This window comes from Heterocephalus glaber, unplaced genomic scaffold, assembly GCF_053883595.1.
Source record: "Heterocephalus glaber isolate CG9 unplaced genomic scaffold, H.glaber_assembly_v1.0 deba00000818, whole genome shotgun sequence".
Lineage (NCBI taxonomy): Eukaryota > Metazoa > Chordata > Mammalia > Rodentia > Bathyergidae > Heterocephalus > Heterocephalus glaber.
The window spans coordinates 3,521,915-3,546,159 of record NW_028258164.1 but is presented as its reverse complement, the minus strand read 5'-3'; the positions used below and the strand labels follow the sequence as shown (position 1 = coordinate 3,546,159).

Below are 24,245 nucleotides of genomic sequence, written 5' to 3'. Positions count from 1 at the left end.
ATAATATCTCACCATGAGTCTGGTGACAAGGCTCCAAGCATCTCTCTATCAAACGAACACTGACGTATAATAAATCTGCTAAGTCACAAGGTAAGGGGCTTGGCACTGTAATTCTTGCATTTTCAGAATCAGTTATCTTTATAACTCTTGAGCTATTATATAAAACAGTTCAGAGAGAAATACACTTATGAATGCAATAAAAACATTCTAAATTGGGCCCAGGATTTAGCTCAGTGGTTCTGGCGCCTGCCTCGAAAGTGCAAGGTTCCGAGTTCAATCTGTGGTACCAAAAAAAAAAATTCTAAATAAAAAGTTTTTCTTTTTTGCTCATGATGGTCTTGATAATTATGTAAATATACATGTATATTAGATAAGTGCTACTCGAAGGATGCTGGGAACTGGGCAACTTAGTGTCATCTGCAGGAGCTGCCTTTGTACCTATCTGTTAAGTTAGCTTCTCCTTGGAATGCTGGTCATACAATGGAACAAAGAGAGAAAGTGACATCACTCCACAAGCCCCTCTCTGAAGTAGCCAAGAGTCTGAGCTGCTGCTGAGCTAAGTGATGCTGTGGACCGTAGGCTCCTCTGTGGGATTCTGTGCTGTTGGACCCATGTGCTCTTCCTGTGTAGCCTTGCTCACTAGTAAGTTGCAGTTAACCCTATGCTTCCCTGTTAATGCCCTTCATGAGCCTTAATAAACCTGACCTCTCACAAAAGCCATCTCCAGACATTTTCTTTGGTCTTTTGGAAACTAAGCCAGCCTGCCTGGGCTTGGATGAGACAGTTAAACTTCATATTTAAAATTTAAAAATCCACTCAGCAGAAACCTGGAAATATTATGTTTAAATGAATTCAATATAAACATTTGCCTGACAATGAATACAATGACTATATCACTTTGTTATTTGGTTATTTCAGCAGGAATCAGAAGTCACTGAGTACCCCTCAGCAGTCTGCGACGGTATTGGTCATCACATCTATCAAGCCACTGATCTTGTTACCCAGAAAAGAGTAAACATTCAATAACTAAGTTTGAAATATATTAAAATAAGTATCCAATGAGTTTTGAGTAATTCTACTACTAAGCGTTTTGCAGGGTTATTACATGTTGGTAGTCTCGAGCAATAAGTATTTTAGCATCATGGAGCCCAGAGAATGAGTTCAAGTTGTACCCAATTTGCACTCGAATCTATCAATGATGGAAAAATGTGACTATGGGAAAAGAATATCTCTAACAGAAAAGATCACACAGAGACTAGAACTGGGTAACAATCACTTTACAAGCAGAATTTCCTAATAAGTTAGAGAAGAAAGATTTGAAGGATTTACATCCTCAATCCAGATAGCTGTCCATTTCCCCACTATGGGATTGATAATTTAATGAAATGGTCCTTTTCATCAGTGATGATTTCTGAGTATTAGAAAGTTTTTCTTTGCAAAATCCCTCCTGGTATTCTTCTGTGCTACTCCTCCTTTCAAGGACAATTCAGGCTGGCAAGTGTTTCTTCACGTGGAAGGCAACCATTCAATATTTGAAGACAGCTGTAATGTTCCTCTCCTGTCTGTCACTTCTCCTGGACCTTCCACCAGATTATATGTTTTCCTAAATCCTCTGCCATCCTGGAAAATGAATTTTAACTTTTTTGCCTGCTTTCCAAAATATATATTGTCATGCCCAGACAAGCTGGAACACTGAACCCAGCATAATGTGCTCCTGAGCATGTTATCCAAACATGTGAATGATGGTATCTTTTCCCCTGACACGTATTTATATAATGTAAAGACAACTCTATTGTCTTTATCTTCCTTTAGTCTGTCTTCCAAAATGGGTGTTTTGCAAGTAAAGATTATGAACACATTAACCTATTTTTTTGTTACACCTGTTTGAATGCAACTAGGTGAACTGAATTTATTTTTGTGGAAATTAGTTGTTTATATGCATCTTAGATTCTTAATATACAGATAGCGTTTTACATGCATTCCTGATCTTCCACATACTTATTCAAACTCCAGAGTGGAAGACTTGGATTGAACTCATATCTTTCTGAAAAGAATTTCAATAAGAAGCTAAGAAGAGAGGAATTGCTAAGAAAGTTTCCACTGGTCAGTCTTAGAGGTAGATGACAAGGATCGTTTTGAATTGTAAGCCTACTTGAATGGAGTCAAAAGAAGGTGCAATGAAGAGTCCCAAAATGCATTAACAATAAATCTAAGACCCTTGTCTAAGATTTTAAGTTCTCCATAGCCTAAAGAATAAAGTATTTCTCGGATTATTATTAATAATAAAAAGTGGTCTGTCAACCTCTTCTTATTTTAATTCTCTGCATATTTCAAACTTCTTGTGATTATCTAATATTAGGTTTTTATTTGGCAGCATTAATATCCTTCTTTTTTGAAGAAAATAGAGTGGGAAAACCACTGAAAATTTTTTTGACCCACCAATCAACAAACTTCCTCAAGTTCTTCTCCATGAGTTATGTCAGTGGGTGCTGTTATGCTATAGGTGTAGCAATTTTATTTTGAATGTATCTGAATTTAGAAATCATCACTCCTTCCTTTGTATAGTGGGGAAACAGCCATAAATCTGTGAAAACCATGAATATATGTTGCTTTCTTTGTGTCTGTTCCTCCTTGCCAGGATATTATTCTCATCACAGAGGTCTGGAATGCCTTAATGCTTTGTAATGCTCTCTTTGGTGCATCTGTCACACCTTCGAGTGTTTAGCAAAAGGAGTTAGAATGCAGGCACAAAGTGAGTTAAACTGGAAAAAAAAATAATACTAGTGGTAAAATCTGCCAAAGAGAAATAGACCATCTTTCAAACTCATATGAAGTGTTAAGGCTGCAAACTGCTTTCCACAGATTTCTAGTACTGTATTGACTGGTGTTAAACCTGAAGGAGACTAAGGTCATACACCAGCTCTAACAAAGGTTTTCCTGCCCATTTAGTGGAAATAAAGAAATATGGCAGTTACATTTTTTACGTTTTTGCACATAAAATGCAAATAAAATCTCAGTAGTGGAAGCTTAAATAACCTTTGAGATGGGGTATTAGAAAACAGCCTTTTCCCTTAGGCCAGATGCTAAAATAGAAATATCAAATTGGTGGTCAGTTGCTCAAACTTGACCTGTATATATCTGTTTGTTGGGCTTGCGGTGATATTTAAAGAATCATAACTTCAGTACTAGCAATCATTAAACATGATGCTTCACATGTAAATAGCAGATTTCTCTCAGAAATGAGCTTATCTGGCAACACAGAATTCTCATTCTCTGTGCAACTGTTTCCTGGAGCAGCAGAGGAGCTATATACTTTCATGTGGATGGAGCATTTAGTTGGTCATCCGATACGCCTTCAGTGTTTTTCTTACTCCCCTTTCCCTAAGGTTGTGGTAAAAGAGAAAAGTCTATAGCAAAGTCACTTATAGACTACAGTGTCTATACCTACAAAGGGGAAATTTTTGGTTCATTTTTAGGGGTACCAATTTTGCGACACACCTTTTAGCCATGGCTTTTATTTAGGGCTACAGATAACCTACACTTCTAATCTAGACCAATACAGGTGGTTCATCTCACTGTGACTGTTGCCAGTGTGACTGCTTTTTTGCCAGGAGGATAGAGCCATGCCAGAGCATCTCCTTCTAGAAGCACAGGCGTCCAAAGATTTTGTCAAGTCAGGAGAACCCAAGTGTGGCTGAAAAGCTGTAGCCCTGGGACAAAATTATGAGAACTATGAATGAGCAGAAGCAGCAGGCAATCAGGCAGGAGAGGGTGTAACAGGGGCATGGTAGCAACTGCGATGACCAAGATGGATGAGGATGAAGGTGGGGTGAAACTGTTCAGGAATTCATTTCCAAAAATACCATAGACTTGTGGCAATTTAACTCTCGCCTGCATTGGGTTCCAGATACCCATCTGTCTGCTGAGGGACTCTGCCAACTGAGCAGCTGCATTAGCAGACTGAAAACGGACCAGTCTCTTGGGCAGGTGAGAGGAAAGGTAAGCAGGATAGGAAACAAGCCTTCTGTCTCTTAATGTTCACACTTGCACTTTCAATCCAATATTACATCAATGCCAAAAAAATCAACATTTTTGAAGCTAATTATAAGTTTTCTGAAATGGTAAAAGTAAATCCAAATTACCTGATTTTTCATAAGTACATGGAAACAATTATTTCTTTTATTCTAGGAATGATTTTATTTCTGAGATTTATAAACCTAAGAACTACCTTTGGATATTTCCAGCTAAATAAAATTATTTTGCCCATATGATTGAGTTGTGGCAAAGAAAACAAAATTTTAAAAATAATAATTCTTGCTGATAATATCAATAATGCAAATAATCATATAGGTTCATAGTGTTACTCTCATAACAAAGCTGCATAGTAAATGTATAATTCATCTTTTATGAAGTGAAAGGTAAGAGCTTACAGAGCTAAGGAGTGACAAAGCTTGGATTGTAATCAAAGATGGTCAGATCCCCTCTCACCATAGTCATAGAGGAGAGAGGTGGGTGTGGTACATTGATCTAGCCCATGTTTGGTAATATTATCAGTATATTGCAAAACACTTGATGGTTTTATAGAGCAAGAGGTGCTGGCAAAAGACATTCCATGACTCAGTGATTTGTTTACCATGTGTTAAATACCAAGTACAAATTTTCTCCTCATAAAATATTTTAATGAGTAATCAATTGTGAAATTATAATTATCTTAGAATAAAAATCTGTAAATGATAAGATTTTTTCCTTTATGCAAATATCTTATTATATATTTCTTTTCTTGCTCAAGAAGATCTGCCTATGACTTCCAGTAAAATTGTGGATAAAACTTGATGACAGTAAGCACTTTTATTTTATTTCTGATTTTTATTCTCATCATTTATAAGAGATTTATCTTCTTTGTTGTGTTTATTACTGTTTGTTCCTTTTTATTGCTGAATAATATTCCATGTTAGGGATGTTTAAGCCTTTCTTCACTAGTGGCCAGATGTTGGCTATTATATATTTTTGTACAAACATGTCTTTATTTCCTGAGTAATTTCAGGAATTCAATTTCTAATTCATATGTTAATTTTTTGTTAGCCTATATTTAGAAATGGTCAAACTGTTTTCCTAATAGCTATAATATTTCACATTCTAATGAGCAAAGTTGAAGAGATCCAGTTTCTCTGCCCTCTCACTGGGATTTGGTATTGCCAATAGCTCTGACTTCAGACATTCTGATAGACATGCACTGGTATCTCATTATGGCTTTAGTTAATATTTCCTTAAGTCTTGTGATCTTGACATCATTTCCTGTGTTATTTGTTAATCCTGTCTGTTTTGGTGAAATGTCTTTTTAAGTCTAAGTGGATTGTTTTCATTGTTGATTTTTTTATTATTCTTTTTTGTATTGTAGACACTAGTCCTTCATTAGATATGTGGTTTGTAAACATTTTTTCCCACTCTGTACTTGTAGGTTCATTCTCCTAATATGATCTTTCACAAAGAAAAACATTCAATTTTGATGAGGTTCGTGTCTCAGTCACTTTCTCATCACTGAGACAAAGTTGAGCCCCACAACTTAAAGGAGGAGAAGTGTATTTTGGTTCAGTTCTTTAGTCAATAGTTGGCCAGCTCCAAGGCACGAGGGCACTGATCAGTCTCCAGTGACACATCTTCCAATCAGACCTCAGCTGCTAACAGCAAATTTTCTCTAAGCCAAGCACGTGAGACTTTGGGGGCTGTTTTAGATCTGCATAGCAGTCCATTTTTACCAATTTTTTTCTTCTTTGGGATTGTCCTTTTGGGGTAATCTGAGAACTCTGTGTAGTCTTAGATCTTGAAAGTTTTCTCCTCCTTTTCTCTAGAAGTTGTACATTTAATTTTTAATGTATGATTCATTTTGAGCTAATTTTTGTACAAGATGTGAGATTTTAATCAAGTGTAATTAACTATAGTAATTGGTACCTGTAGACTTACCATAACTTTGATATTTAGTTTCTTTTCTGTTTTCACTTTTGTTTTCAGTACTAGGATTTGAATGCAGGCCTTTATTGTGAGGGACAGCCAGTCTTTCTTTTCAATGTTTAAATTTGTGATGGGGTCTCACTAAAGTGGTAATCTGGCCAGGGTGGGCTCCAACTGGCAATCCTCCTGCCTCAGCCTCCCAGAATGCTGGGGTTACAAACATGTGCCATCATGCTCAGCTTGGTGTGTATTTGTGTTAGAATTTTATTCTTATTTATATTAAAATATATTTTTGTTTTGTTTATAGATTTTCCTTTACTTTTTTATGAATTCAGATTGATTCTTATATATTTACCTTGTCTCCGCCTACCTTGTACATTTTTCATTAATCTTAATTTTAACATTGTTGGTGGATTTCTCAGAATTTTCTACATACAAAATCATATCATCTTCCAGTAAATAACATCTTCCTTCATATTTTCCAACCTAGATGTCTTTTATTCCTTTTTCTTCTCTAATTGAACAGACCAAGTTTTCCAGCACAATGACACACATAAAAGGTGAAAGTGTATACATTGGGCTTTTTTCTGAGTTTGTGGGGAAAATATTCAGACTTTCACCATTGTGGGTGATACTGACTATTGGCATTTTGGAAGAACCTTGTATCAAGTTAAGCAAGTTTTGTTCTATTTAAACTTTGATCAGAGTGGTTTTATGTGTTTTGTTGGGGTTATTTTTAAAACTATGAAGTCGTGTTTTATTTCGTCACATGCTTTGTCTGTGTTGATTGAAATCATTAAGGCATCTTTGTTTGCTCTATAAATATACCATATTTTAAAATTGATCTTTCAATGTCGAAACATCTTACATTCCTAAGATGTGATCTAAATGGTTTTATTAATCCTTTTTATGTTATTGGATTTGGTTTACTAATACTCCATGAAGGATTTTTCTGCCCAATTTACTAGGATTGTCATTTTCTGTAATTGTGATATTTGTCTGGTTTAGGGATAATGGTGATTCTACCCTCATTGATGAACCATACATGTTCCTATCTTTTCACAGAGAGTTTATGGACTGTTGTATGATTTATTCTTTAAATATTGGAGGACTGTCTCAGCAAAGCTAAATACAACTGAACTTCTCTTGGTAGAAAGAATTTTACTTACTAATTCAATTTATTCCCTTCTTTTCCAGCATTTTAGAACATTTCATTATATTTTTAACTTGTATTTTCTAGTTTTCTTTTTCCCCCACTATTTTGATTAGTGCATAATGGTTATACAGATTAATGGGTTTCATTGTGGCAAATTTCTACATGCATATAACATTGTTCTTCCCCCTGCTGAAAATCTACTCATATTTGTCTCACATGTCACGTTGATAAAATAGTTGTTCGGATATTTTGTCCATTTTTAATGTTTCCTATTGCTATATTTTGAGAATTTGTATGCATTCTAGATACAAGTCCTTTATAAGAAATTCAGTGTTGATTTTTTTCTAATTCCTGTCCTTTTTCTTTTTCTTATATCAGTGCTCAGATATTCAACGTGTTAAAGAAAATAGTGAGAAAAAATAGACTTGTGTTTTTCCTGATCCTAGAAGAAAATGATACATTTTATCATCATTGTATATAATATTAATGCAGAATTTTTATAGATGTCTTTTTATCAGATTAAATAAATATTTATTGATATCTGTTCTTTATTCTATATGAAAAGTGTTTTGTAAGGGTGATAGCTAAGAAGGATCTGAGAAAACGTTTTTGTCTTTCTTGCATGACTGATGTTCAAATTCTACCTCAGATTTCAATGACAATTTCACTTCCTAGGAATTTTGTGGTCTTTTCTTATGAATTCTTGATGGGATTCATACAATGGAAGCTTATAAGAGACTTCAGTCTCGGCAATTTCTGTGTTTCTCCAGAATTTTCCTCTGTTCTACTAGACTTGGTGAGTTCATTCAGTTTAACTTTGGCTATTGTCTTGTTGTCTCTACTCCACCCAAGCATGTGCCTGTATTTCTGGTATTCACTCTCATTTCTTTTTACATTTCTGCACAAATGGGTTTTGGTGACTTCCACTCTGTCATAGTTTGGAAAACAAGTCATAAATTTGAAGATAATCTGACTCTTATTATTGTCAGCATGAGAGCAACACTTTTTCTAGCTCCTACATTTGTGAACAGGAGTCAGCTGTATCTAAATATTTATTGCCTAGCATTTTGGGCTGCTTTCATAACTGCACCATTGGTTCAGTTGCTCAGGCCAATATACTATAAAAATGATGGTCTGGTGGCCCTATTTATTTGTATATAATGACTAATTATGGTGTTATGGCAAGCAAACTTCTCCTTTTGCTTGATCACCTCAGCCCAAATTTAGCTCAAACTTAGCTCTCAAATATCATTATGAGATTCCAATATAGAAATGATTGGTAAACGAGAATTAAGAGAGGAAAAGTCATTCAAAGAGGAAAAAAATCTTCTCCCTGGTGTATGGAAATTATTACATCTGAAAGTAAATCACAGTCACTTCTAATCCAATGATGTCTTCTGAAGGTAAGATCTCAGAACAGCACCAGAGGTATTCCCGGTAGCTTGTTGGAAATGCAAAGACTTGGGCCCACCCCAGACTCCAATTTCTGAATCAGAACCTTGGGGTGGGATCCAGCAGTCTACATCTAACAAATCCTCCAACTGATTCCAATGCACACAACAGTTTGAGAAACACTGATACTGATCTAAACTATATCCTACAATAAATTATATGTTTAAATACTTAACCAAAAGGCACAGCCCAAGAGGAAAACTTGTTTGTCAAATTAAAAGGACATTCTTTACAGCTCTACATCCAAGAACCTGACCTTGAGGTCAAAGGCTCATGAAACCCACCTCCTGGGAACAACCTAACTTGGGCACATAGAACAAAGTCATTTGGATCTCATGGTGCTCCAACTGCTGAAACTTTACCCCCTTACCTTGAATTTAGAACTTTCTCCTACTCTGACATCTAATGTCTACTTACTCTAGCACAGAGTTTTTCCATGTGAGTTTCTGATTCCTTTCCTGTTCTGACCTGATACATAGCACCATGAACACACCAAATCTTATGTGAACTGAGACTCGTTAAGAAGTTTTTCCATGTGGCCTTTGAATTCTGAAGAACATCAAAAGTACCAAGTAAGTAACCTCAAAAGGTTAGGACTGTAGTTTTACAAAATTTATGAATCATCAAAACTACTTCAAATTAAACCTCATAAGGATCTCAGTCTATAAAAGTGTCATATGCAGAGCTTTTGTTAAAGAAAGTAGCAACCAGGTATCTCAGCTACACACTTTGCAGAGGCAACAAAGATGTACCACGTGTCTTCTTTCTGTTTTCCATGCTCACCCTGGATGTGTCATGTGGAATTTTAGGTGATCATTCAAAACTAGAAGGATCCGCATCCTAGAAAATCAGGACACCTAGACACTAGTACTTCCCAAGCTTAATATTTTCAGACAATCATAGGTGAAAGTTATCAGTCAAATGGTTTAACTTTACACTAGGAAAAGAATTGCAACTTCATTTGGTCAAAATCAGTGAATAGGTTATTTGTGTGGAAGGTGAGATTCATGTTCCCTACATGTGTTCACTTCTTTGAGGACGGGGGTGTTACCTCTTGTTCACTTTGCTGTATGAGAAATACCACAAGCATGTTTTGGTAAGCATACATCAGAATGTTCTTCATACATATAATGTCAAGGACCACATGGAGATGGATTGCTAGTAAATTTCAAGATTAAACTAAATTGAGGTAGGATACCTACAGCTTTTAATTTTTATTTATTTTCTAAAACTCATTTAGAAAAATAATGGCGGTGGAATGAGCCAAAAGGTGAGAGAAAAAAAGAGCAACAATATGGCCATGAAAATATGATAATACTGATGACAATATTGTCCTTTATTTAAATATGTAGTGGAAAATGTATACATAGTCCTCCTTCAACCACTTAGATGACAGCCACTGTTTTCTTTATAAAGCAAAGTGCATTTTATTATTGGGGGTTTTCTTTTACTTCCATCCTGCAAAAGGAACTATATAGAAAAATATGCATTTAAAGGAATATAACCAAGAAACGAATTGCTTTAACAACAGACTGGCTAGCCACTGAAATTTCATTGTACCCACAGGAACTCTAAAATAAATTTCTAATCAATTTATTCTGATTCATAAAAGTATTAATGTCTACTGCCTTCCTTTCCCTTTGTCTTGGGGAGAGTAACCCAGAAATCCTTACTAATTTTCTTGTCTCCAATGATGTAAACAAATATGCATTTACAGTTTTAAAAAATATATCTACCTAAGTAATTACATTCATAGATCACAAATCCTTTTAAATTACTCCCCTGGCTGAAATCACTGGACAATTTTCTCTTAGTATTGCATGAGTGACCATTGCCCAAACACAATGTATTGGATAAACATTCAGGAATCTTTAATTTAGGATAGAATTTATATAATATAAATTATTTATCATCTTACTTTATTCTTACAGACCAACTAACTGGTATGTCTTCTGAATGTTTACATAATAGGTAAAGAATATTCTTATATCATCTCTGCAAGGGTTACGGTACCAGTTTTGTGTTAGTAAGAAAACCAGAGATGAGATACCAAGATAAACCAAAGACTTGTGAAGAAACCAAAAGTAGGAATTATTCAAGCTTCCATTCAGAACTACATCATTTTCAACAATTTAAAAAGAGAAATAAAGTATGAATGCATTTGATAATAACAATGAATTGAACATCCTCATTCTCCTTTTGAAGTTGATGAATTGACTTTCTTTATAATGAGATTTTAAAGTACATCTTTCAACTTCTGCTTTTACACAGAACCTACATCCCATTCCCACATTCGGTTTCTTCTCCCAGATCCTTTCATTTTTCTGAATATTTCTCAGATGCACGCCTATTTGGAGCATATAAGAAGATCACACAACTTTATCTAGCAAACTGAAGACTGAGTTGGCTTAATTAGTCCTGAGACAGGCAATAGAGTATTTCCAGTTGAAGATAAAAACACTGACAGGTAAATGAATGTCTAAGAAAGAAGTCCTTAGCTCAAGTATGATGAGAATTTTGTACATAGAACTCTTATAGAAGTTTATAAAAATTTATAAACTTTTTCTTGTAAAAACCAGATATTGCACATTCAAGGGCATGCATAAACTATTGAACACAATAGACTGCTTTCCATTGTTCGTGGAAGACCTGTAATTGCTAATAATGACATCACTGCTCTGAATAATAGATGATGTTTAGTAATTTCTTGCTCTGTATATGAACAACTGTATAAATCATAAGGGCAATTGAATTAGAAATAAAAATTTTGCATAACAAATCCAGGATACCTATTTTAAGCAATGGGATTTTGACCAAATGTACACAAGAAAACTTTCTGTAACTAACAAAAGATACCTGAGAGAAGACCATTCAGATGGAATATCAAGAGGTGCAGGTTTGCTGGGTTTTGTGGTGGATACTAAAGCAGAGGACAAAGACTTCAAGTCTACAAATACTGGAACATGATCAGTGGCCAGAAATTAGAAGAAGGGCGCGAGAGAACAAGAACTAGTAGTTCTTGGAATCATGTATGTTTTGAATGTTAACTTTTAATAATTCAGCAAGTAACATAATAGTCTTCATTTTACAAATAGGAGCCCAAAGTTAACTTTACAAGGCCTAGAACTGGAATGCAAACTTCACTGGGCCTCATTCCAAAGTCCACGTTTGGCTCTTAGTATTGTGTACTTCTGGACACCACTGTTGGATAATGTCCTCAGCCCATCTGAGTGCAGCTGGGAGCTGGTAAATGTCCAAACCTGCACTCTAGTCACAAGCATCACATCAAAATGCCAGAAAGTCATTTTTCTCGTTGCTGTAGGATGGTTTTGTTTCTTTGTATGAGATGTACTCAAAAGACTATAGAACTGCAGGGGAAAATTGTGGAATGAGATTTTTTTGAGTTGTTAAAAAGTTGGATCAAAGCAGTTCATGCTAATTGCCATCAAATTGCAACTTTCCTAATTGGGTCACATCAATGGGCAATCGAATGGTATAAATTCCACCATGCATATAAAATCAGTTCTGAGTCTCAAAACCAAAACCTTGGAATTTTCCTTGACCAGTCTTCTGTTTCTCACATGCTTTATTCAATGTCTCAGGAAATCCTTCTGGCTCTACCTCCAAAATACATCCAGAATGTGGCCATGGCTCCATTTTCACAGCTGCAAACCTGCCTCCAGACACCATCATCTCTCACCTGACTGACAACAGCCTCCAAATGGACTTGCCTGCTTTGTTCTTGCCCTCTGCTCTTCACTCGGCGTCCAGTTGATCCTTGTAACATTCATTTGCTTCTCAGTTCCAGACCCTTTTTTAGCTTCTAGCTCATTAAGGATAAAAGTCAAAGTCCTTATAATGGCTCCTAAGGCTGGACATGATCTCCATCACCATCCCTTCTTCTCCAACCTCACCAGAGTTACTCTTTGCTGCTGCTTCTTTTCCAGCTGCATTAATCTCTTGACTTCTGGATTCCTGAGCCATAGTCATGCCTCTCCAACTTTGCAAGAGCTGTTTCCTTTGCCTCAATTTTTCTTCTGCTCAATACAACTTGGTTACCTGTCCTGTAGGGCATACCCTCGCCTCCCTATATAACATTACAATATCCCTTACTTAAAAATCCTTTATGTCATGTTCTGTTTTTCTTTCTTCAAAATTTCAGATCTATGTAAGCAAAGTTTTCACATAGTTTTGACTCAACAATACTTATACCTTGGAGATTTTTAGGTGGACTGGAATCAGATCTACCTTGGTGTACTTCCATTCTGCTACCTTTTTGGCTATAGCAGCTAAGGCTCTCCTTTGCAAAGCAGCACTACAGATGGAGTTGTTATCTTTCCACCAGTGGAAGCCAGTGATCCTATTTCTTTTGGAATATACTTACCTACTATTCAACAAATTTATTCTTCTTCTAGAACATTCATGTGAGGAAATGTGATTGCAATAACTTAGAGTATTGACCACAAATACAATAACTCAGCTTTCAAAGAGACTCTCATAATCAGAAAATTTTAACTCAGCAGTTCTTTAGGTGCTAAAATATTGTTTCAAGGGCTTATTCAAAATATTCGCAAATGAGTGTATCATTTTTCTTATAAAGAGGAGAAATATTTTATTTGATCAAATAAATCTGCAAATCATCACTCTAATAAGGGAAAAAGACAAAATATTAAGAGGAAGAGGTTTGGGTAGCTTTGATTCTATTGGACTATATTATCATTATATATGACAATAGATAAGCTTTTATCTAGGAGTGTTTTCTAAATAGACCTCAACATCATACAATAGTTCCACCAATTTTAAGTGTGTGGTTACATGAAACGTTCTTTAAGCATTTGGTTTCCTCCCTCACTAATTTAGATTTAGATTGCCATAGATTTGCAGCTAATAGGGAAGCAACTTATACGCTAAATGTATTTACCCAGCCGGCACACGTCAGATGCTCTTCAGTACGGCACATCATAGAGAGTATTTTGTCATAGCTGTTAAATGAGCCATAAGTGAGACTTCACATGGAGAAGCCAGAGTGACCAAATGGATGCTCATGATGTGATAAGGTCTTTAGTCAAAGTCAGTGGAGCAAGGTACTGGTTGATCTTGGCCTCAGTTCTCATTGTGACTGTTTTCCCATTCAGATCTCCATCACTGGGGCTCAGCTTTCTCTCCTACCCTCCTCTCCTTTGAGATCCATCCAGAATCTCTTCCCTGAAGCAGTTTCTCTGGGACTCCATCTCTTTCAATCTAACTCAGTTCATTTTGAGGGTTCATATTAGCAGCCCTCAATGTGGGTCTCAAAGCAAAGGAAAAAGATTCATTTTAGTAAAGAATGTCTCATCTTGAACATGGCATAGACTGAATTTTGCTTCTTGTTAGAATTCTAAATCTAAATTAAGTTTCTTCTCTAATATTTGGTAGAAATATTTTGTTGTGACTAATCAGTAATCCATAATTTTCCACTGCCATTCTTTTAAAGTTGCAAGCTCCCTGAGCAGTTTTTAACAAGTTCTTTTCCAAATAATACCAATGGTATTTAGTAAATATTATATGTTGTAGACATGATGTTTAAGAAATTCTGGTTTCAACTAAATAATAGATTTATTTTGCATTTTGTTTTCATTTTACAAACATGCCTGATGAATCACAAATGTTGATATAGTATACAGTATAGTAATTTCCAGAATTACTTGAACTGCAGAATATTTTTCAACTGACTTAAAAATCATTTGGAAAAATACTATCTTGGAGATCTCAATAATGCATATATTCTTTTTAATAAAAATGAAAAGTATCTTTAGTCTTTTCTATAATTTCCTTATTAGATGATACGACAGAAAGTCAGAAATCTGAAAAGAAAAAATCATTTACAATGCCAGAGGGACATGAAAAGTGTGTTCAGATGCCAGTTACACTGCCATTTGTCATCAAATACTAGCAGTTTAGAAAAACCACAGGGCCCAAAACTGCAAATGTTAAACCATTTAAACTGACTGGATCAAGTGAAAAAGTGGACATTGTTTTCTTATCATTTGGTTGTTTTCTTCCTATTTTTAAGTTATTTCTTTAAGAAGAACTTTTTTAGTAATACTTTTAGTACAGTAGAAAAAACTTTGAGCTTAAGATCAGAAAGAAACTTCAAGAATGGACTACAGCTGTTTTCAGCTATGAAATTTGTCCAGCGGACTTTATGTGTCATCCTTCAAAAGAAAAGAATACTAATAGGATTCAATGACATTCTGCAGTCTTTGCTGAGAATTTATAACAGGCTAAACATTATACTAGGTACAAGGGATACAACAGAGTAAAACACCAAAGAGAGCAGCAATCCAGCAGGGGGAAGTAACTTTTAAAAGACAATATAAAATAATGAATGAAAATAAATATATGCACCAAAATTTAAAAATAAGACAGAGGTGAATTCCTTAGGTTTCAAAGCAGGGAAAAATTTACAGGGACACTTGAATTGGCTTTGAAAAATTGGCCTTCTTTAATTAGGATCAGGGTTGGGAAAGATGTTGGAGGGAAAATAAGGCAGAGGGAAGAGCTTTCGCAAAGGCGTGCAACATGGAGGAACATGCTAAGCATGGGGAACCACAGGTTTCTTGTCCTGCAAGAGTAAAGGAAAAGGAAATAAGTCCAGAGAAAGAGACTAGAGGTCATAAAAAAAAATCTCTTTCACAAGCTAAAAACTGTTTCTGTTTTACACAGACCATAGGAAAACCATAGGGTGTGTAGCAGTGTGGAGATCAGAGGATCCACATGCTTTGAACAGAGTTTGCACTCCAGGGCTAAGGAGAAATGACTGTCTGTTACCCTTCCCCATAAGCTGTTGGGAGCATTAGATTCTTCATATAGCATCCTATCATGCAAACATAAAGTATTTGCAGGGTTTTCCCTTTGGGGAAAAGACTTTATGTTTAATACATAAAACACTCTACAATTAAAAACATTCTTTAGTTTGCCATGGAAAGTGGGTCCTTTTTGAGTTTCTGGAATACACTAGAAGCAGGATTGCTAACTGGTCAAGTTCTATATTGAACAGAGAAAAAAACAATATCTTCCAGAAGTGTCTTAGTCACTTTTACTCTACACTGGCATAAAACAGTGGACATCACAACTTAAAAGAGGAAGGGTTTATTTTGGTGCAGGGTTTCTGAAGTTTCAGTCAATATTGGGGAGGCATAAACACAGAACCAGTGTAGTGGAAGGGTCTGTTGTGAAGGAAAGCTGTTCAGGTTACGGTGGCCAGGATGCAGAGAAGAAAGAAAACATGGGGAAAGAGCCATCCAGATCGAATCCCTGGTGACCCTGTTGCCTAAAACACATTCAGCTGTAGTGCCCTCCACCCCATTCAATCAACCTCCCAAAACCCCACCTTTGAGCATCTGAGGCCTTTATGGGACACTCTCCACCAACCCATAATAAGTAAAATAGACTTTCTATGGTTTTTTTTAATATCACATGAAGTTTTATATAACAGTTACATATCAATTAATATATCTTAGTTAAGATTACATATATAAGTTAAAACAGAATAATGTTATTGTATTACTTAAATACCCATTTATTAGAAATTCCAGTACAAGATCTTCAAGGCCTTTAATTATTTCACATTTTAGACTCATGATGAGTTTAAAGTTTATCATCTTGCTGAGGTTTTGTTTATAAAGATCTCATGTACTTTTTTCATTCACATTAACAAAGAAATGAGAATCTAGAGAGTTTTTTTTTTCATTAGCTTGTACTTCATTAAAAGCACAATATGTATATGTAGTCTGTTTTCCTAAAGTAGCACTTCAGGGAAATATGTCAATGTTTTAATGCTGAACATGTAAAAACATCTGTGTAATAAGAAAAAAGAAGCAGGAAAACAGAGAAGGTGACAAATAGAGAAATGGTTGATTACCACTCTCCGATCTCCATAGTGAAGACACAGATGAGTTGAGTAAAATTAGCTAACATCTTTAAAAATTCAATTTTGTCTACACCCTGCTCCACCATGGCTTCAAAATCCCCCATGGTGACCCAGATGCCATCTCTGGCTTCTCAGGGCAGATGGCTGCACCTGGCATCCAGTAGAGTTAGAGAGAAAAACACTGCATCACTGGTTAAACAAGGTCTTACTTGACAATTTTAGTAGCTAGGAATGGAAGATAATTGCCAAATCTCGAAGGATCACAAAAAATGGTAATGAGATAGTTTATCTACTTTCCTATGCCATCTCCTCTTTTAGCAGCTACTCACACTGTCTTTATTTTTAGCTCCACTTATATTCCTAAATTAAATATGGTATACAAAATACAAGACAGATTGATAGTGCATACTGAGAATTGGTGAAAGCTATAGTATTAACCTGTCCAATTTACCCGTTAATTTAGTTATTTCATCTTAAATCCCTGCTGTGAGTTTTGAGAGTAAGGTGAAAAATAAACTTATCCAAATAAGTTTTTACAACACAGAAAATGAGAAAAACAATGACATATTCAAACAAATTGAGCTTAATACCCATAATCATTTTAGATTAAGAGTCTGCTTTATGTTTAAAGTATTCTACAATTACAGTTCATATTATATTTGCTTAGTTCTCTTCTCTCTTGTACTGCATACTGCTTTATGTTCCAGGTGTATTGACTGTGTTATATTTTTGTTGTTGTGAATATAATATAATATAATATAATAATAACTTAGAGGAAGATCTCTCTATTTTGGCTTGTAGTTTCAGAAACATCTATGGTTGATTGGCCACCAGGCAGAGACAACATGGTGATAGTGAAAGGGCATGGCAGAGGAAAGCCACTAACATCGCAGTAATCAGAAAGCAGAGAGAAAGGAAAAGGCCCAAGAAGAGTACATCAAGCCTGGGGGCTGAGTATAAGGCTATGCTTTCAGCATAAATCACTGTAGGGCAAGTACACTAGTGGGGGAGAAATGGGGACCTGAGATGTGAGTAGGGTGGATGAATACACACAGAAAAGGTTAAGAATGTTGAACTGTTATTGCCTTACGAGGATGGTATTTATCCTTAGGACCTTGTTGTTTCTAGGGCCATAGTAGCAATTAGTGATAATTCAATACAGTCCACGTGGAGAAGTACAAGGCTTGGTCTAGAAGGGAATTGCTTATGAGCTGGAAGAATTATAAAAGTTGACGCTGACTTGTTTTTACTGCTTACAAGACTTCTGATAATACCATCACTCACTGACTTATAAAATCCCTTTTCTATTTCCATGGCAAAGTTTTATACAAATATAACATTGACCCTGACCAGAGACCTCTTTTTATGGCAAAGAGAGTACATAGAAAGGACACACTTCTAAAATACTTATGTGTATGCTACCACCCAAAGGAAGATGCCAGGTAGGGTGTGGGAATGACCTAATAAATGTCCACTTAAAGCGCCAGCTGGGAGAAATCACCCTGTTCAGTTCCGTTGTTACCTGATAAACCAGTGCGTGTCTTCAACTGACAGTCAGCAGTATATTGTGTTGCCTTCTGCACACATACTAGTGGATCCCTTTTAAGGGATTCTTGTTTGTAAACCTCCCATTCTCTTTGATGTTGAGCATGGTTGGTTTGGAGAAGCTGGTGTTCAAGGCTTCCATCAAGGATAATAGCCATTACTTCATTCACTTGGAAGTCAAAATTGCCCTTCCAGCAATTCATGGCTGTTCCTGACACAGAACAGGCTGAGACAGGGTGACTGTCCATGGAAGTTGACTTGAATTATCAAGGAGAAATTGGGCTGAATTTATATAATGGGTGTGAAAGGTTTATATTAAGAATGAGCATACTCATTAGGGCTTTCTTAGGACTTCATCATACTAGTTAGGGCTTTCTTAGGACTTCATCATTGGAGCATGGTAGAGATCCAATAAAGATCAGAAAGGACACAGATCATACAGGAAGAAAACATTAGATCTCTAACCCAATACAACTATGGCTCTCACAATGCAAGGAGAAGGAGAAAATGAGATAGGTATGAGAGAATTAAGCTTTACTTGTTAAAAAAGGAATTTTTTTACAACCTACAAAAGTGAGGTCTAGCTAGATGTTTTGTTGCCCATGCTGTAATCACAGAACTCAGGGAGGCTGAAGCAGGAGCATTGCAAATTCAAGCCTTACCTGGACAACTTAGCAATTTAATGAGATCCTGTGTCACTATAAGAATAAAAATTAAAAAGCACTTGGGATATTGCTCAGTACAAAAGCCCTGGATTCAAACTTAGTACTCCAAAAGTATGAGTGAGTTCTTTTGTCCTTCTCCTGCATTTTTGGTCACTGCCTTAGGCTTCAGGTGTGATCTTGATGAGTTGATAGGACCTGATAGCAGCTAGTAAAAACTTGCATCCCTCCTGAGTTCAGGACATCCATGTTTCATCTGGACAAAGGATGAGGACAGCGGCTGAGGGAGAAAAGCAACACTTTCTTCTTCCCCTCCTTGTCTGATTTCTGCGCTCTGCACCAAGTTCTGTGACCTGGAAGGTAGATTTTTCCAGATAGATCAGTAGGTTAACTTGCCCCATAGCTTCTGGGTTGGGCTTGTTAGAGTCACCATTAGAAGATAAGAGAGCTGAAAAAGTGAAGATCTTATCTCCTTTCATGATAACTGCACGGTAGGAAGTAGGGTAGTGATGGCTCCCTGCCAGCCTCATGCAGGCCACCATTCTGGGTTGGTTTTTCCTAACCCTGCCTTCTTCTGTTGTACTTTGTCCTTTCATTCAACTTCTCTCAATTATTCTCATTTGAATTTACCATGTGTCTTTTTGGAATAGCTAATCATTTTATTTTTACTTGTAAGATTTATAAAGCATAAATTGCCTTCAGCTAACATTCTCGTGAAGAATTTGTACACAGTTCCTTTATAGCAATGAGGTTACTTAAAACAATTTCAGGAAGATCAGAGTAAGCTAATTCTCAGTGTTGGTAGGAAAAATTAACCTCCACTGACAAAGATTGTTTACAACTTTAAGTGAATAATTTCCTTCAGTAAACATTCATACAAATGTAGCTTTCTATATTAAGTGTGTTGCATTTTAAAGTTACAAGTTAGTAAGACTTGAAATGAGCAAAAAGAAACATTTAATAGTAAAGAATAGCTTTCTATGCTATTTATCAAACAAGTTTAGAAATCCAACACTATGATAATAAAGTGGACATTAATTAAATGCTTAATTTGCATTTTATGGTAACTGGTTTATAAATATTTGCTAACTCTTCTCCTCTTAACAGCCATAATGATGTTTCTCCTCTTTAGCCTCTTATGGCTAGCTAAGAGCTTGAATGTCTCATAAGCCTACACATTCTTTCTTCGATTTGTCATTAAGGGCTGAGAACTATAACTTCTGTTTCAGCACATTTTGTCACCAAGGTATAGATTAAAGAAAATCAAGCTTATAACTTTGTGCTTCAACCATCATTATGTAACAGGGCGTGATGGTGATGGTTAAACTTGATTGTCAATTTGATTTGCTTGGAAGTTGGCTAGTGAACTAATAAAGCACACTTCTGAGTGTGTCTATGTGGGTCATGGAGGCATGACCTTGGGTAGTGTATATGGTATCTGGACCCTTCCTCTCTGGGTGCTGTTCCCCCTACTCTGCTTCACAGCTACTATGAACTGAACAGCTTTGTTCTGGAATGCCCTTCCACAGTGATGTTTCTTCTTTGGAGCTAGCCGGCCATGGACTGAAACCTCTGAAACTATGAGCCAAATTAAACTTCTCCTTTAACTTGTATGTGTCAAATATTTTGAACCAGCAATGGGAAAGCTAACTAATACAATACACATGGGCAAATTACTTAGCAGTTTGGCTTCAGTACTTTTAAATAATAAAATAATAGTGATAAAACCCATTTCATAAGATTTTGGAAAGAAGTATTTATACACAAAGGTACTTTGGAAAATATTTTGCAAATAATGAAATAATATAAAAAGTATATGTTTTGGAGAGCTAAAACCAGGATTAATGAAATTATGAATTAAAAATATTTAGGGTAGCTCTTTCTACATTGTAGATGATCAAGTAATAGTCCAACTACATTGAGTACACAGAAAAATATCTTCACCCATTTCTATGTCATTTTAATGTCCTGGACAAATTGCACAAGGATGACCTATTCAAAACTGTCACAATAAGGGACACTCGAGTCATTCCCACAAAAACAGAAGGCTGGGAGTTTTTACAACTCTGGGTGAGCTATTGGAGAAGTATTTGAAGACACTGGTTGAGAGGAAGTTGATCAAGGGATGTGTGGTTGTTTCCCAGTTTGCAAATGTTTTCTTCTGTGATTAGGCATCTTTATTTGCTAACTGATATCCTCTGAGGTTAGGCCTCTCCCTCCCCAGAGACTGGGAGATACTATCTTTCTTCATAATGACTTTTCAAAGAGATAATTTCCAGGCTCTTAAATAAACATATCTGGGTTGTAAAACTGGCATGAGGGCAGAAGATTTATATATGTTTCAAAAGGACACAGAAGATATTGCACTTAAAAACTTTCTAAAGTAACTTGCTTCATGGAAAGAGCAGCTGGGAGATTCCTGTGAGGAAGAAATCTGTAAATTTAGGGAAGCTGGGAGGAGTGTCAAGACCCTCTCTGTCCATATTGTGTACATTTGGGGCAGGTTTTTCCTAAATTTGAATTTATATTAATTTAAAGCATAGTTACTTTTAGCTAAATGTGAAATGGTGCAGAGAGACAATTACGCCCAAGCTGGGCTTTAGCAGTAAGATTTTACCAGAGAGGAGGAGGATTAAAGGCATTTATTGCAAAGAAAATCAAATATGAAGAGTCGGAGACAACAGGGTATGCAGATGTGGACAGGTTGTGTTTTGTTTTGCTTATTTCCTCAGCTGTAAACTGTAGATAGTAAGCCTACCACACAGCTGTGGTTTGTGAATATACTGAGCACATTCATAGAAGCTCTAGAATGTGGAAGGTAAACAAAAACTTCTTATTTTCTTTCTATTAATTTCTTCTTCACTTGCTAATTGGTCATGAAATCTCAACTTTATGTTTTTCCTTCTCTGGTTTCTTTTATCTCCTTTTACTTTTTCACTCGGAAGGAAAATACTCTGCTACCAAACAGAGCTTATTTTGTGACCTAACTCATGGTAATTAGTCCCAGTGGGTCTGTATTTAGACCTTACTAATAAGATATTTCACTTTTCTATATTGCCACTGGTACAATGTTACCCCTAACTAAAACAAAGCCTCCATTCAGACAACAGACCCCTTTCTCTCAGTGTCCAGGCCTTGACTGCTCTGGCTCACACTGCCTGGAAGCTGTCCCCACAAGCCTTCCAATCAGGCCTGACACTGTGTCCTCCCCAAACAGAGCTCTGGGGTGAATAGCCCCAACTGTGATAAAGTTAATATTGTCTTTTCTGTCACCTACATTCTGTTTTCTAATTTTACTCATCTTTTCTTGTTCCCTGTTTGTAATTATAGAAGTTGTCACTTCCTATTTTTTTTTTATTTAATTGTTTTGGGACATTTTGGTTTTTCCTGCATCTCCTGTTTTTTACTTTCTTTCCAAAAAGATGTATTCAAATAATTTTCAATGTTCCAACTTTCCCATGCTTTCCTTCAACAGTAAACACACTTCAAAGCTTAATGATTCAGAATGGTTAGCACTCAAGAGTCCCTCAAAATATCTTTTCTTTCCTATCCTTTTGCACAGGAAAATTGTCTTCACAAACTTCAAACTCCCTGACAAATCTAATTGTTCTCATACTGTGGAGCCTTCATTAATCTGCCTCATTCATGACACTCAGCTATATTCAGTTTGAGTAAGTTACTATTTATGTTTCATTAATCAAAGTTTTGCACATGGCCGCACTTCCTCTCTCCTGCTCTTCTTGCGCCTTTTAAAGGGCACATTCTTCACTTCTGTTCATAGCACTTTCACCCCGCATTCATGAAGCCAATTCTACTCTTAAATATTCAAGTGCCAGACTCAGGTGAGATCTGTATAACTGGGAATTACCTTATGCCAAAAAAAAAAAAAACAAAAAAAACAAAAAACTCAAATGAGTTAATATATGAACAATGCAAATATATTAGTCAGTATTATCTGACTTATTTTGCAAAAGTGGGCAGGTAATTATGCAATGGTTTTGTCTCTCTGAAGTGAAAATCCTCTAAGGCCAAAAACAGATTGTTCTTTTACTATATCCCATTCAATGAAACACAAAGACAGAGCGGGTGTTACACAGGAGATGCTATTGTTAACAGATGTTGTGAATTCTTTTGAATTATAGGTATTATGATATAGATAATCTTCTCATTTTCATTTTACAGCTTTCGGCCTATTATAAAATTGTGCTGTGCTGCCCACATGTCTATGAATACAGTGACTGTTTTCTTTGTTCAAATAATAGGTTATCAAAGGCATGTCAGTGACAAGCATAAATCATTACCCCCTGTGACATCAATTATGTTTATTTGCTAGTAACTATAAGCCAGAAATAAGATACAAAATTATATCTATAATTACACACTAATCTTAACTATGGTAATGAAAAATATTTTCTGGAATGGAATTCTAGATCTCTCTCTTTGGCTCTGGTAGGCCTGGGTTAGATTATAGGCATGTTGCTTTGCCCTCTTCTAAAGTAGAACCTTCTTCTATGCTATTTCATTTATTCTAAAGATATCTCTGATGCCTTACAATACACTGAATGTAGATCACACTGAGCTACATTAAACAATAGAGTGGTGAAGATAAATCTCTTTTAAGAATTTGCCTAGAGAGACCTACTCCTTCAATCTTAACTGGTTCTACAATTCATCCCAATTACAAAAATTAAAGACAAAATCTTAAATTTCTCTCTTTACATATATACATTCTTGCTGTACTAAGTGCTGTGGTTTGCTGTGATTTGCCCTGCAAGGGTTCCTGTCTTAGAGGCTTGGTCCTCAGTGTGCAGGTATGGATGTGGGAGGATTTATAGTGGGAGGTTCTCAGGTGGTTGGGGGCACAGACCTTGAAAAAGAATACTGGACTGTCTACTGGACTGTGTTCTTGCAAGCATGAATTATTATATAAAGGCCTGAGTCTGACCACTGACTCATTCTCTTTCCTGGTTCAAGACATAATGCTTCCTGCCACATACACTCAGCCACCTATTATGAAGCCCTTCACCAAAGCCTGTACTATGCTATGCAGATTTTAACCTCCAACACTGTGAGTTAAATAAGCTTTTCTTTATAAAGTTCGCTGCCTTGGAAACTTAATTATGGTAACACAAAGCTAACTAATATACAAAGCTACTGAAAGAATTATTTTTCACATTACTGAGATTTTGGGTTGGCCCATTTTTTAGAACACAACCAAAAATGAGTGTATGATCACACAACAGAGTCTCAAATATACTTTGCATGACTACAGCCAGCCTGAGTCAATGTAGAACAGTTAGTATTTCAAAGACAAATATTGCCTAAATAGAAACTGGAACAATTTAAAGCAGAAAAAGATCACAAAGATGTGGAAACAAGTCTTTTGGGGGGTAGTTATTTAGAAGGTAGTTTCAAGGGCAGAAAGATATTCCTTACATTTTAATTCCACCATAAATTAACTGTATGATGTTAAATATGCTACATCTTAATTTCTGTGTACTCACCTGAATAGTGTCAACAATGTATTCTGCATAGGGTTATAATGAATAAATGAGTTTATATATGAAAA

General features: G+C 35.9%; 1 long non-coding RNA gene across 3 annotated transcripts; it reads left to right on the top strand.

Moving 5' to 3' along the window:
• Window positions 1-498: 498 nt before the first annotated feature.
• Window positions 499-10,914, top strand: LOC110345642 (uncharacterized). 3 transcript variants are annotated; one of them, XR_002389090.2, is made up of 7 exons: window positions 499-642; window positions 919-1,011; window positions 3,908-3,999; window positions 4,793-4,838; window positions 7,781-7,901; window positions 8,980-9,129; window positions 10,529-10,914. It is a non-coding gene; the product is annotated as an uncharacterized LOC110345642 (long non-coding RNA). The 3 variants fall into 3 exon arrangements; XR_002389089.2 differs by having other exon boundaries at window positions 4,790-4,838; window positions 9,037-9,129; XR_002389088.2 differs by having other exon boundaries at window positions 4,790-4,838; window positions 10,529-10,913.
• The last annotated feature ends 13,331 nt before the right edge of the window (window positions 10,915-24,245 follow it).